Here is a 14,999-nt window from a genome sequence, read left to right as displayed (position 1 = left end):
GATCAAATGCAAAAATATTTAGGATCTTTATCAGGACTGCTTTGTTGTCTCACTCCGGGTCTGCCCTGGCATGCCTAATTTACACAAATATATGACAGAAAGATAATTTGTACAAGTCTCAGCTACTTTACTCTTTATGATAGTATTTTTCATGATCTTTCCAAATTTATTTTACAATTACAATAATCTGGAGAATAGGCGGAAAAAGCAGAAACAGATTGTTATCATACTGTGTAAGAAGCCAGGATGCAGGTATGTAATGACTAATAACGTGTACACACTGAGAATGTAATGCAATCTGCTCACAAGTGATAGAAAGAGGCTGTGCACTGATTGGTTGGCATAAAGTGGGCGCTGTCAATTTCCTGTTTTCTACATTTATAAACCACATTTTTACATCCAGTGTTTAGAGATAAAGGGAACTTAGCAACGGTGATCACAGCCCGATATTATAGAGTCTACAGACATCGCAGGTGAGAGGGTTAGATGGACAGACTGCATATAATTTATTATAATTTATTATTTATTATTGTCACTGCTGGGTTGTGAAACATGAACTTTGTTTTCTATCATAGGACATCTTTAAATTGGTTTGAGTTAATCTGTTATGTGTGTCTCATATTACAGATCTGTTGTGTTACCAAGTCAAAGGATACAAGATCTTAAACGGAAGGTACGTAGCACGAGGTAAAGGCTGAAATGGAAAGTGCTATCAAAACTGTGTATGATTACATCTATGTCTAAAGGACAATGGCACCAGAAACTGAAAAGTCTGCTTTAGGTGCAAATAATCAGCCCATATCAATATATATCTTTTAAAAAAAATTAAAAATAGGGGGATCTGTTAGAAAGAAATCAATCATTATACATATGCTTTTTAATGATTTAATAAAGAATCAGAATGTAAATAATTATGGTATATGCTAGTGGATTAGGAGTGCTTGTGTTGTGCAACATTCTGGTCTTTCAGATTGATTATTAACTTTTAGCTAATGTTTACAGAATACCCCTCTAATCATAGCAAGGCATAAAATTGAGAAATATAATATATGTAATAATATATAGAAATTATACATAAATATACGATTTGAGGACAAGCCTTCCTTTCTTTAGTGTGAATAAACCCAATTTCTAAACACATACAGTATATCTCGTCATATCTGAATTGACTGAATTTTATATACAGAATTTGACAGCTTTCAGCCCAGTTGGGTGTACAATTTAGATTTGGTGCCTAGTGTTTGGTTTTACATATATATATTATTCAGACCCTGCAACGTGATCCCCTCCGCCCTCTATAAAATCTTCTGCTCCCGGATGTCCCACTTATTTTACTAGTGCTGATGACTGTGCTGAATTAATGAATTAATGCAAAAAAAACACACACCCTTTTCATCAATGAAACTACAGTAGTAAATTGAGTGGAAAGTTTGCAGTGGAGCATTTTGTAGCAGGTGGAGAGACTGCACATGTATATTCTATATAGACAAGAGGACGGGTATGTCACTGAGGGGTGTGGATGAGGGGACATTATCAAAACAAGAAATTACTTTACAAAGGTTGACGACTGCTTCCAGCGGGTCTTTATATTGGCCCAGAAATCAGATAAGGACTACACATGAGAACTGTCTCAGTTCAATCATCATATATATATATATATATATATATATATATATAAAATGCTTTCCTGCTGAGTCATAGATATGAGTGATGCACAAACTAGCTACTTGTCATTGCTGGGCTTTTCATGTTGGCTACATTCAGTTGTGTTCAAATAGTTTTTATTGATGAATGAGTGTCTATGGTAATGCTTACCAAGCATGTTTAGGAATGAATTATTAATTTATGCCTATCAAATGCTTAAAAATTAGCTTTTCAACTACACCCATTATACATTGGATCTATTCTTGCTGGGAATAGGGGAAATTAATTGGAGTCTCATGTGATTTCTAAAAGTCTGCTCCGGTTAAAAATAAAAAAATAAATTATCTTTTAAAAGTAAAAGAATAAATAAAAATATAGGTCTATTTTTGAAATAAAGCAAGTTTTACACTGCTCAATGTAAAAAAAAAAGAGTCAAAAATAACCTAGAAGACAAACCCCGGCAAGTAATGAACCAACGTAACGGGGTCAGCTGTAGAAGTGGATGAAACCCCAGAAATTCTATTTTGGTTGAATCCCACAAATTTGGACAAAAATTCACTAACCACACCAAATTTTTCAAATCGTCTTTCCTGCTTTTCAAATTTCAAGTAGTGTTTCCAAATGGACATGACTGTGAAAAACAACAAATAGTATTTAGTACATAGCTTTCTTCTCAATCTAATGAGGTGGATATTTAAGAGTTTGCTGATTCCTTTCCAAATTGGTTTTCAATAGCTTCTGCCAGTATTCCAGAAGGTGGAAGTACTATAGGGTAATTCAGGTGTGCCTCCATTATTGTCTGTCCATTCGTTACCGAATCAGGTGGCTCTTCATTGTCTTTTAAAAAAAATAATACTTTGTGTAAGTATTTCTTGCAATGTACAAGCATTGACTCCCTCTAGATGCTAGAAATTTGCCCAATTTCTAACTGTAACATTTTACCAGAGACGCCGTTTGAGATCACAATGGGGAAGTGCTGCAATACTGTTTACACAACTCTGTAGCAATGTGTGCACAGGGGCTACAGCAGCCTGAACTATAAATAGAGAGATCATCTAAAGATGTTTCCTCTAGTAAAGTCCATAAAAAACCAGTGTAGAAGGAATTGTGAACAACTTTAATGCAGCTATAGTGATTTATAGATGCTTGTGGATTGGTCACTTTAAGTTCCCTGCACTGTGATTAATCTCAATCTCCAGTGGGCATTATTTTTTTCGCACATTGTTGGTGAATTTGAATCTTTTTGCAAAATATTTCACAGATGGTGAAATTCTGAAAATCGCCCAAACTACTATACCGGTCTTCAATTGCCACTTGAAGTGGTGGTTTTAAGTAGAGATGTTCATTGACCCCGTGTTTTGGTCTTGGATCTGGATTAACTTCGTGTTTTGGTTTTGGTTTCGGCAAAATTGTCCTTGCGTGTTTTGGTTTTGGAGCTGTATTTTTTAGAAAAAAATAGCTAAAATATGCAATAATCACATCATTTTGCTCTTTTTTTGTTCCTATATAATTATTAACCTCAATAACACTAATTTCCAGTCATTTGCAGTCGATTTTGACCACCTCACAGGTCACAATATTATTTTCATCCACTTTCGGACAAATACTGCAGCGACCTGGCTGGATGCTAAGCGACAGAGCAATGACACAAACACACGGCAGTTCCTAGCACATCTAGGACACATTAGCACACAGTAAAATGTCACGGCCAATGACATACTTTACAGCTGGCAGTTTAACAAAAAAATGTTTTCGGTAATGTGGAGGTATGGTGAGAATGGTTCTGTCTTCAAAATGACATTTCCCCCCACACCCCACATGCTAGGATTACATATTTATAGTTTTGACAATTTCGTTCATCTCTGCTCCTGCTGCTTGTAATACAAATTCAAGACCCAACAATGTGCAAACTTGGAGTTTATGTTTTTTTGGGTTGTTTTTTACATACAGTACTTAAATACACACAGACAAAAAAAACATTAAAATATATTTCCCCAAAGTCAAAGACTGGGTCATTTTGCTAGTAATTAAATAAAAACTAATACTGTTTCTTCCAGTATAAATACATAAAATGTTTTATAAAAGTAAACAAAGTATCAGTGCCTAGCTAATAAAGGTGTGTGGTCAATTAATGGGATTGGCATATTTTTATTAACATAAACATTGATGAAATCTCAAAACAGTGTTTCATTATTGTCACCCCCCCCCCCACCTAATTTTGTCCATACTGGGTCTGATTCATTAAGGAGAGCAAGGCAAAACAAGGAGTAAATTTGCTCCTGGACAAACCATGTCACAATACAAGAGGTGCAAATTAGTTTATTATTTTGCATGTAAGGAAAATACTGGCTGCTTTTTCAGGTAGGACACAAATACTTAATAGCTTTACTTTTACACTGAAATTTAAAGTTGATCTAGGACAGTGATTGCTAACTTGTGACACTTCAGGTGTTTGTGAAACTACAAGTCCCAGCATGCTTTGCCAGCTATCAGCTAGTTATCTACTGGCAAAGCATGCTGGGGCTTTTAGTTTCACAACACCTGGAGTGTCACAGGTTAGCCAACACTGATCTAGGACATACGCTATCCCAATTATAAACCTGTCCCCACATTTTAAATTTATCTCCCAAGGTCAGGCGTGGGCTGGGAGAGGGATGGCCGGGGGGCACACAGACGGCCGCATCACTTGACAGGAGATGCGGCCGCGTCATTGATGAAATCAGATGCGGCCGCGGGTACAAATGTGTAATATTGCATCCGGGGGGCGGCCGGCCGGCCTACCCCCCCCCCCCCCCCCGGCCCTAATAGCGGCCTTACTGAGCGGCTCGGGGGGGGGGGGCGCTGCCCCCCGGGCCAGCCCGCCCCTGCCCAAGGTACATATTTGCTCCTATTGTTTGCTTTACTTTCCATAATGAATCAGCCCCACCGTATCTTATAATTACATTAAAAATATATTTATTTAAATATGCTACCCAAAGGAAACCCTATTTCTCCCAGGAAAACAAATAAAATTTGCTTTTGGTACAGAAAAAAATGTGTCACTCGTCTTTGACATTGATAATATACTTTCTATGCCTTGGTAAGCTTGTAAGAATCTCTGTACGATTTTGATCAGTTCATGACTATATGAGGTAAAAACCTTTGTCATATATCACATTTCAACTAATAAATTGTCTGGAAGAATAACCAGTGAGAGATTTCGTGAGTTATGAAAGCATTTATTTTGGTGGCTGTGTGCGATTTCTGAGCCAAATTTAATACATATAACGTCACATGGCAATACTTCAAATTTAAAAGACTGTCATCCAGTGTTCATGATGATGATTATTGAGAGTGATTATTATAAAGAAGATGATGATGATGATGATGATTATGATGATGAATGATGTGTATGAATATGTGTATTAAACATGTCATATATTAACTGCAGGAAAGATGATATGAATGGTCCTTAATTCATAAACACATTAAGAAAAACCTAGAAAATATATACACCCAACATGTATTGGGCAGATAAATCCTCAGGGGGAAGAGTTTACTGTATAGATTTATATGTAATTGACAAACACTGAAAAGTTACATTGACTGTGAAGTTTATGTAATTGGAGTAAATTTTTAGGGTTACCCATTGTTGGTTGTTTCTTATAAATGTCAGTAACTAAGTTTCTTTTACAATTATATTCTCATTTGCTTGACTGTGATGCTAGAAGGACTGTGATTTATCCAAGGTCACAAAGACATCGGGACTTGAACGACTGTCTTTTAGTGTCATTGTAATAATGTTGATTGTATTTACCATGTTAAAAAAAATCCTATTATATAGACTATCTGCCACACAGTATATTATATTCTAACTGTAACCTCCCCCTTGTTTCAGATAACACCTGCCGGGATGCCTTCAACATCATCATTTATCCTGATATTCGGGATCCTCCTCAGTGTCTCCCATCTGTCCACATGTCAGAATTGGCCAACGTTTCAGAGAAAACACATTACTGGCTCAGCGACCATCGACTGTAATACCATCATGCGTCAGCCTTTGTTCATTGTAGGTGGGCGCTGCAAACCAGTCAACACCTTCATTCATTCCTCTACTGCCGGCGTACAGGCTATCTGCAGCAGTATCTTAGGCAACAGAGAAGTAACAAGTACCACAACGTTCACCCTCACCACGTGCCTTAGAACAAGTAATATAACTCCTCCATGTCCATATAATGCTAGACCTGAGAGAAATGTGATATGTGTAAAATGTGAGAACAGACTTCCTGTACACTTTGTAAAAGTAGGAAGATGCTGAACTCTGTCCTCTACACATTACACTTCTTTTATTTCCTGTAATGTTGCACTGCAGAGTAAAAAAATGTCACCCTGCTGTGTATAACACATAGCAAGAGATAGACACTCCTCTGTATAATATATAGCAATATATATGCTTTACCTTAATCTGTATAAAAATAGCAAGATAGAGACCCTCCTCTGTATAACACATAGTAGTTGATAGACTCTGCTCAGTACAGCACATAGCAAGAAACGGACTGCCCTCCGTATATGACAGAGATATTGTGATATTACTGTAATAAGAATGTGACACAATTGAATAATACTTTGTATAACACATGTCTGTATGTTGTATACTCAGAGTCTGTATGTAGCCATTATATTACAAGTATTGCTTATCAAGCTTCTACTATTAATAAATATTCAAGCTGATTATTCATTTATTCACGTTGCAGTGTATTCTTTTAATAGAGATGAGCGCTTCAGATTCTGATGAATCCAACAATTCAGGAATTCATCAAACTGAGTTGAGACGAGTTGAAATTTACATTGGTTTTTATATCTAACTCTCCCTCCTCGTGATGACCTCTCCCTCCATCATTATGTGATGGGAAACTGGTGAGCAGGAATATATAGACTCTACAGCAATCTGATCTGCAGCAGAGAGCAACACAACTGAGTGTAACATACAAACAACTTTATATATTAATATTAATAATTACTCAATATTAAGTAATTTATTGTGACTCACAGCCCTATAGAATGGGGGAATCAAAGCTATGTCCCTCTCTGTGCCAGGAAAGGTACAAAAGTGGGGTGTACTGCTACTATACAATGAAAAGGGGTACCATTATTAAGAATAATAATATTTCAGAAAGTATTGACTGTTGCTTACACTGGTGTCTTGTAATGTTTAAGTTTAATAATTAATCAATACACAGTGCAGCAGCAAAACATTATCGTTAAATGAACTTATGATACTCTTAGAAAAGTAATCAGAGAGCATAAACAGCTATTCAAGTTGTTATGTTCGTCTAATTGTTGTCCAATAATGATTGTCCACTTTCAGTATTGTGGTTCCAAAGCACAATTCGATTTATTAGCAGAGTAACAAGCGAGAATAAAACAAGTACAGCCGTTACTTATCGCAGGTGCTCTGGATCCAGTGTACAGTCATTCAGGTCTGAAGGCTGTGGTCAAGTAGACTAACTACTGCGTCCAGAGCTCCTGCTTATATACAGTCAGTGAATACAGTAACACAATACAGATGATGGGGCTTGCTTCAATAGGTCCAGGCTTCAGGAGGGTCCAGTGTAATGCAGGTCATTGGCCAGTTCAAATGAAAATATCCAAGGGTGGGGGTCAGCTCTTCAGGAGATGAGTTCCAATTTTCCCGCCAAGAATCCAGTTTAGACTAGTCTATTTACATTACACAGACTATATTGTTCTAATCATTTATTCCCTACAATCTATAACTACCATACGCAATGTTCGTTCTGTTTGGCGATTGAAGCGGACTTGTGCGAATAAATTGGGGATTAGAATGATACCAGACATGATATGTTTCCTGTAACCTGAAGCTTAGATTTCACTAACATGTATAAAACTTATAATATCAACCATAAATATTGCTACATTTTGACATAAATAACTATGTGTTGCAACTACTATTAATGTGAACTAATTACAAATGTGCATGTTCGTGTGTATGTGTGTAAATGTGAAACTAAAAGTGTTTGCCATGTGTTGCGGGTGAATACCCTCCTCCACGCCGTAGCATGCTCTACGCATAATTTCGGACAAAGACAATCAAGTTGTTGGATATTAATTGAAAAGACTATATCCAATTATACGATTTCGACAAAGTCAACAAGGCTACTAGTATTACTTAATAGTATAGAAATAATTACTAAAATGTGTGTGTGTTGGTTTTTGTGTTTGTGTATCTGTGGCAGGACAAAATGATATTTTTGAAAATAGTAATTGTTGATTTCAATTAATTTCACTGCAAACGTGTCAAATTAATCAAATCAATATTGTGCGGCAGATGTGGCAGAACGTCAGCAAAAACTGGTTAGGAGAACAACATCTAGAGTGAGCACTGAGGGTCTGATTTAAGTCTGGACATACGACCGTGTGTGTAACGTATCTTGTGTGATTTCACACTGCACATGCCCAGAAGCCAAACTTACATACGTGAGCGCAATTGCACAGCATTCATATCCGCACACATCTAACATTTACGATCCCTTATGACCTGAGAGACAGAGCAGGAGGGAAGGGTTGGACTAACGTAGTCCATGTACAGTGAGGGCCTGTTAGCATTGTATGTACTGTACGCATTGAAAAGTTAATTATTTAGTTAGTTAATGTCAAATAAAATATGAAACTGACAAAAAAAATTGGATTTTATATGAAAACTTATTTTGTATTTATTATATTATTAGCATTTATTATTTTAATTTAAGATCAAAGAAACATTAAGTGCGTTCTGATGTGAATTTCTTGTACATACACATGTGCGTATACTAGAGATGGCGTATACTAGAGATGGCGTATACTAGAGATGGCTCGGCTCGGTACTCGGGTCTGCTAAGTTCGGATGTGTTCGGTTCTCGGGGAACCGAGCCTGAGTATCTCTAGCGTATACTACAGTCTGTGTGTCTACGTAGGATAGCACTGTTTATATAGAGCGTATTTCCACCCATTCACAATTCATAATGTATCTTAACAAACGCTTTCATTTGAATACGGTCAGAACTATGCAATAGTTGGATGCTCCTTTTAAACTGGTAAATTACGGCCAATTTGCGTCTAGACTTGTATAAAACGCTAAGAGAGTAGAAAAGAAATTCAAGGAAAAATGAAAGCTATACGTTATTATTCAGCATTATTGATTATTAAGTTGAAAAACTTCTCACATCATTGAATAATATTGTGGGTGTCAGTGGCAGAGCAAAATGTGTTGAATGCTGCTAATTCCAATTAAATGCATCATTGCAAATGTGTCAAATTGATCAAAACAATATTGTGTGGCAGACGTGGTGGAGCAAGCAGCAAAATTAGGTGAGAGAGCAACATATAGAGAGATCGCTTACATGAAATGAGCAAGAGTAAAACACTATCTAAAACACTATCTAAAATAAACTTATGAAACTCTGAGAAAAGTAATCAGAGAGCTGGAAAAAGCTATTAAACAATGATGTGTGGCAGTGGCTGATTTTTAAGGTAACACAATTTTGTCGTCCCTCCTTTCTGTACCTCACCCGGTGTGGTGACAGCTAAAAAGACAATATTGTCATTTGATTTATTTAGCAGTGACACACACTGTACTGTTGTTGTCATGGATCAGTCTATGGTACAGGAGAATCTGACTATTAGCACCGGCAGAAGGACTGTTTCTACTAGTGAAGGTCATGTAAGAAGAACATCTCAAATAGAGTCCTCTACACTCAATGATCTGTCCCTAACAACAGCTCTTCCAAGCACAAGGGCAAAACATAATGATAATAAAGATGGGATACATTTCCTAAAAAACAAAACAAAATAGCCCATATACACCCTTGGTGGCAAAAATGTCTCAGACTATGACTATTTCTTATTACAACTGGCCTTGCTACTGCTAAGCTAAACTCTAAACTCAACGGGCCTGAGACATTAAGGAAAGTAAGACAAAAAAAGGAGTAAATGTTCTCCAAGACAAATCATGTTACAATGCAAGGGGTGCAAATTAGTTTATTATGTTGCACATAAGTTAAATAGTGGCTCTTTTTTCATGTAGCACACAAATACTTGATAGCTTTATTTGTACACTGACATTTGAAGTTGATGTAGGACATGCCCTACCCCAAATATAAGTCTGTCCCCACTTTTTATATTTACCTCACTCTAAAATGCAACATGGTTTTGCCCAGGTGCAAAGTTACTCCCTTTTTATGCTTTGCTCTCCTTAATGACCTAGGCCCAACATATCCAAGACAGAGTTTAACATCTCCTCCCAGTCACCACATCTCTCTCACCATCAACAATACCACAATTTTCTCAGTCTCCCCAGCGTGCTGCCTTGGTGTCACACGTGACTCTGTCCTGTTCAACAAGCACAGACAGCTGTTGAGGATATGTGAGAGGGTCCCCTCCGGCTCTGGAGCTCGTGAAGAGGACGAAGAAAAGAAGAAGATACTCACCTGACAGCGAATCGGCAATGATTCGCTGCCAGCTAATCAGTGGCCGGATCAGTGAGCCAATCAGGGTGGTCAAGCACAGAAGATGCAGGAAAAGCAAGAAGACACTAGGATCAACAAGGAATATATCGGAAGAAAAGAAGACCTTCCTTCTGAAAGGCACAGGAGTACAGCAGCGAGAGAAGCGCCGAGGAGGAGAAGAGGTGCCACTGGCTGGAGGCTCTGGAAGGGATGGAGAAACCGGAGAGAAGCAGCAGAGGGATGTCAAAAGAGTTATCACGGTTTCCACCTGCTGCCAGCGAAGGCTGTGGAACTAAGGTAAGGCCAGGGAAGGGCTTGCAAATCTTAGCCTGGGGGCAAGACTCGACTCAGCAGCCTATTTTAAAGGACAAAAATGCAAGTGTCCCAGTGACCCAGCCCAAGGTAGTCCACTATGGGACTGGCATGGGGGTGGGAGCAGATGCCCCCCTGGGTAAGACCCTCTGGGCAGCCCTATTTCAGGCCCACTCTTGCACTCTGTCTTTCCTTACTCTTGGGCACATAGCCCTGGGCATTTGAGTGGAAAAAGTGGGCATAAGGCCCTGGGCAATTAGGAATGTATAGATTCCAGTGTGGCACCAGCTAAAATACAGGAGAAGCCTGTGGCCGCATGTAATAACCAGGAGTAGTCTGTGGCACAAGTAAATTTTGGATTATGCTGTGCACCATTTAATTCAGGCATTAGGCCTGTGAGTTCCTACTAGCATTAGGCATGGTAGCCGTTAGGAGGTACCCTGCTATTAGAGACAGCGCCCGCTCTGTTTCCACTGTAGTATATTTAGGAAGCCACTTGTGCCCATGTGCATGCTGCCACTTGTTCTAACAACATGATTTTTTTTTCTTTTAAATCTCTGGCGAGTTTCTGTTTCTGTTGAATCTCAGCCAACTTTGACTAAACCGCAGGCGGGATAGGTTTTTTTAAAATCGACACACATCACCGGAGATTGGATTTTAGAATGTCAAAATCGCAGGTTTATTCATATGGCGCCGGTGATCTGGAGCGATTTGCAGCTGTTTGAATTCCCTGAAAAATTTGCAGCTTGATACATTTACCCCTCTGGACTCTTCCTAGAAATTCAGGAGTCTCCTGGACATCTCGGGAGAGTAGGCAACTACTATGTAGTGTACTTGCAACATTACAGCACCAATTCCTATGAAGCTGGGATCGGTGTCTAATATAAATAGTAATTGGGGTTTTGTAGAGGCAGTGATTAGGGAAAGAGCTCAAACTTAGGTTCCGTTCTCAGAGTGCATTGTCATAGCATGTGCTCTGTGTAATTCTTGTACTCTTCTTTATTATCTCGTATAATGGGCTTTCATTGTGTACAAATATCTGTATATGTTTTCTTCAGTAGAAAGCCAGGTATACAAAACTATATATTTCTGTAATATATTGAGGAAGTAGTTATTCAGCATTGCTAGAACTCACCTCAGTGTTTCACACCTTTCAACGGACTATGTGACATTTCTTTGATTTCACATCTAATGTTATTTCTTTATAAACCACAATATAGTTGTTGCTAATAAAACAGTTGGGTAATCACTATTATGTCATCTAGGCACTCTATGCAGGTGGCCATTGCAGGTTCATTGTTTATCAGTTTTTGAAAATGTTTTGTGGCTTTGCATAGGCTAAACGCATATCGTTAAAGGTCCAGGAAATCATTAATAGATTACTCCCCCCTTATGTCTTGTTATATCCACACTTTCCACCTTTTCTCAGGTAGGAACAGGAGTCAAGTGCTTGCTTGGTTGAATCGAATTAAATCCCCATTCCATCTTTATACTGGAAGACTGCAGCAAGGAGTGCAGTGTGCCACAGCAACAATTCAGGCCTCCTCTGACCTCAACGCTAGCACTCAACTTGTAGCTGTCTACTGGACTACTACTGGCCAATTGGACCACTGGAGTCTATCAGGGAAGCTCCACAGAGTAATAGTTGCACTTCCCAATGCCTCCCTTCTGGTTTAGAATAAAAAAGGGGGTGGTAATATTAACTTAGCCAATTACACACATACATAGTCCGATGCCAACCAGATATGACTTTCCCCTTTCTATGGGGTATCATTGTTACCCAAGCAGAGATTCTCATTGAAGCCTTGAAACACAGGGCAGGGGTAAAATATGATGATGAGGGGGCTAGAGGGGCAGAAAACAGTTATTTCATTAAGAGTTGACTCTGCCAACTCCCCCTCCAGTGCTACCTGACAAGAATCCATTTTTGGTTCCTGTTGTCATTTCCCTGTTTGAGCCTATAAAAAGCCACTTCTCAATATACCCCTTAATTATTGTGTTTGTCATGATCCAGATATTCCTGCTTTTCCTCTGTACTGAATCCAGCTTACCTCTGACAAGTTTCAATCTTCCTGTGCACCGACTGTGCTTATAAAGAGTTTCTGCATTCACTAGGCCATCAGACTTCAAACAGACTCATCAGTATTGTAGCAGATACTCGAGTTAATATGATAATCAGCCACTGGGGAGAATTCCACCATCCAGTGATTGTCAGATATGACTTTTGCCCTCTAGTTTCACTTCCAGCAAATACAATAAATACTAAACTAAATAGCAGGAATTCAAGACATGAGACAGGAATTTAAGGCATGAGTGGTCAAAAACTGTCAAAATCAAAGATAGTCAATACTTGAATTAGGAAAAGGATGTTCATGAGCTTGAAAATCATGTGATGTTTCAAAGTAGACCAATTGCAGAACTGCAAGTGCACAGACTCAAGTTCCTTCTGGTTTGGGGGTGACTGACAAAAGTTCTGTGGGTTGCTTAGTCAGTCTCAGTTCACTTTGAACTGTATTGCTTATTTTTTCACTGACATATAAAAGGTATAGAGTATACATTTGCTTATTGGAGGAGAAGCTTCAGCATGACTATCATCCCTTATTAAAAGCAAGAATCCCATACTAGAAAACATTGCTGCCTTCTGTTACAAAATCTGTTCCACAAACTAGGTCTTGCAATTATAGCCTTAAAGCCAGACAAATAATGAAAAATATTGAACTGTTTATTGCAGAGAAAACAACAATCCAGGATGCATTGAACACAGACCGGGCCAGAGTATTATCATATTTTCAGGAATAGCAGGTTAGCAGGAGTAATGCAGTTACCTCCAGGAGAGATACAGGTGATTGATTAATGCTGTACAAGGAAACAGAAGCTGGCTAAGCATGGATATCCACAGACACAGATAAAGAAGGCAACGATCCAGGGTACAAGCATAAACAGGCTCATTAACATCAATGACCAGCAAAGGATACTGGGATAGGCTGGCATATATAAGACACAGTCAGGTGTGGATCATTAACTAGCTGTCCTAGGTGACCACTGGTAGTGGGAAAGGCAGAACAGCAGCACCTCTGGAGGAACACAGGTACTGCAGGGTAATATAAACACAGAGACACAAGGCAGATCATAACACTTTCTTAGAAGCAATGAAACACATTTTTTATTACTCAAATCGGTGTGCTACCACTGAGATTACTTTATTGAAGAACATTCAGTAGAAGACTATACAGGAGACTATCAAAGATGGTTCTTGATACTATAGTGTGCATAATATATGTAATGGAGGGTTCTCTATTACAATCTAGACTTGTATTAATGGATAGGGAATTTTCTTTGAAATTTTTTGTTGCTTAATTTTGTGTTTTATTGCCCAGCAGTTAGTCCACCTGCATGCTGCATAGTAAAGTCTGCAGTCATTTATATATGTGCAATAACTTCAGTGTAACCATACAATATGTGTTTTCTATATTTACTGTACATGATCGATCTGTAACACAAGACATGAGGTTACATAGACAAACAGACATGGGGGTATATTTACTAAACTGCGGGTTTGAAAAAGTGGAGATGTTGCCTAAAGTAACCTATTAGATACTAGCTTTCATTTATTTAGTGCATTCCAGAAAATGTCAGCTAGAATCTGATTGGTTGCTATAGGCAACATCTCCACTTTTTCAAATCCGCAGTTTAGTAAATATACCCCATGGAGTTTGTAGCAAATACAGGCAGATTTGTAGTGCACCAACTTTGTGGGGCAAAGCTATGGCCAGTGTGCTCATAATATAAGTGGAGCTCAGCTAGGTGGAGCTCAGCTGAAAAAGCTCCATAGATGCTGTGATTGTGTTTATTTGGGATTGATGCTAATAAACACAATTGAAAATGCTGAGGAGCATTTTCTTCTCTTGGCCACCAGGTGGGGCTAAGTGCAGTCACAGTTGGCCTGGGCCAATGTAGCCTACTGTGGGACCAATCCGGGAGTAGCCTTGCTCTGATGTCATATGTCAATTGTTTTGAGTAGTATTGTGTTAACTTCCTCCCCTGTATTTGCACTAATGAATTTAGAGCATGTGACAATGCTCCCACCCCTAATAGACTCAGGGAAAGGGCGAGTGGCAAACATTTATGTAGGGATCTGTTGAATTCGGAGGTGCCCTGAAATGGCAGCCAGGTTTGATTAATATCTGACCAGAATGTAAGTCACTAAATATAGACTTGTCACATAATACTCTGTTCACAGGTCTTTTTAATCTTGATATGGGTAACAAATTCAGCTAAGATGTGTGACTTTAACACTTTATTAGGATATTGACATGTTTTGTGGTGTATAAATGAATAGTATGCGTGAGATACATTAATTTAATTCCTTTTTGTTATGTCAGTTTTTAGGACCAAATGGCAATGAATATTGCAAAATCAACATCTCATATATTGCCATAAATGTCAATTGAACATGAAGATTATCAAATGAAATATAATAAAACATAAACTCAATAAGACCAATGCAGTGTAACTTCCTGGTTGAAATATTTAGCATGATCTATTTTATGATTTCTTAAATGT

At 38.3% G+C, this 14,999-nt stretch overlaps 1 long non-coding RNA gene across 1 annotated transcript; it reads left to right on the top strand.

Moving 5' to 3' along the window:
- Positions 1-367: 367 nt before the first annotated feature.
- On the top strand, positions 368-6,365 carry LOC142102096 (uncharacterized). The gene is made up of 3 exons (XR_012679199.1): positions 368-473; positions 628-673; positions 5,522-6,365. It is a non-coding gene; the product is annotated as an uncharacterized LOC142102096 (long non-coding RNA).
- The last annotated feature ends 8,634 nt before the right edge of the window (positions 6,366-14,999 follow it).

The sequence above is a fragment of the Mixophyes fleayi genome, chromosome 9 (genome assembly GCF_038048845.1).
Source record: "Mixophyes fleayi isolate aMixFle1 chromosome 9, aMixFle1.hap1, whole genome shotgun sequence".
Taxonomy (NCBI): Eukaryota; Metazoa; Chordata; class Amphibia; order Anura; family Limnodynastidae; genus Mixophyes; species Mixophyes fleayi.
This window is presented reverse-complemented; position numbering and strand designations above follow the sequence as displayed.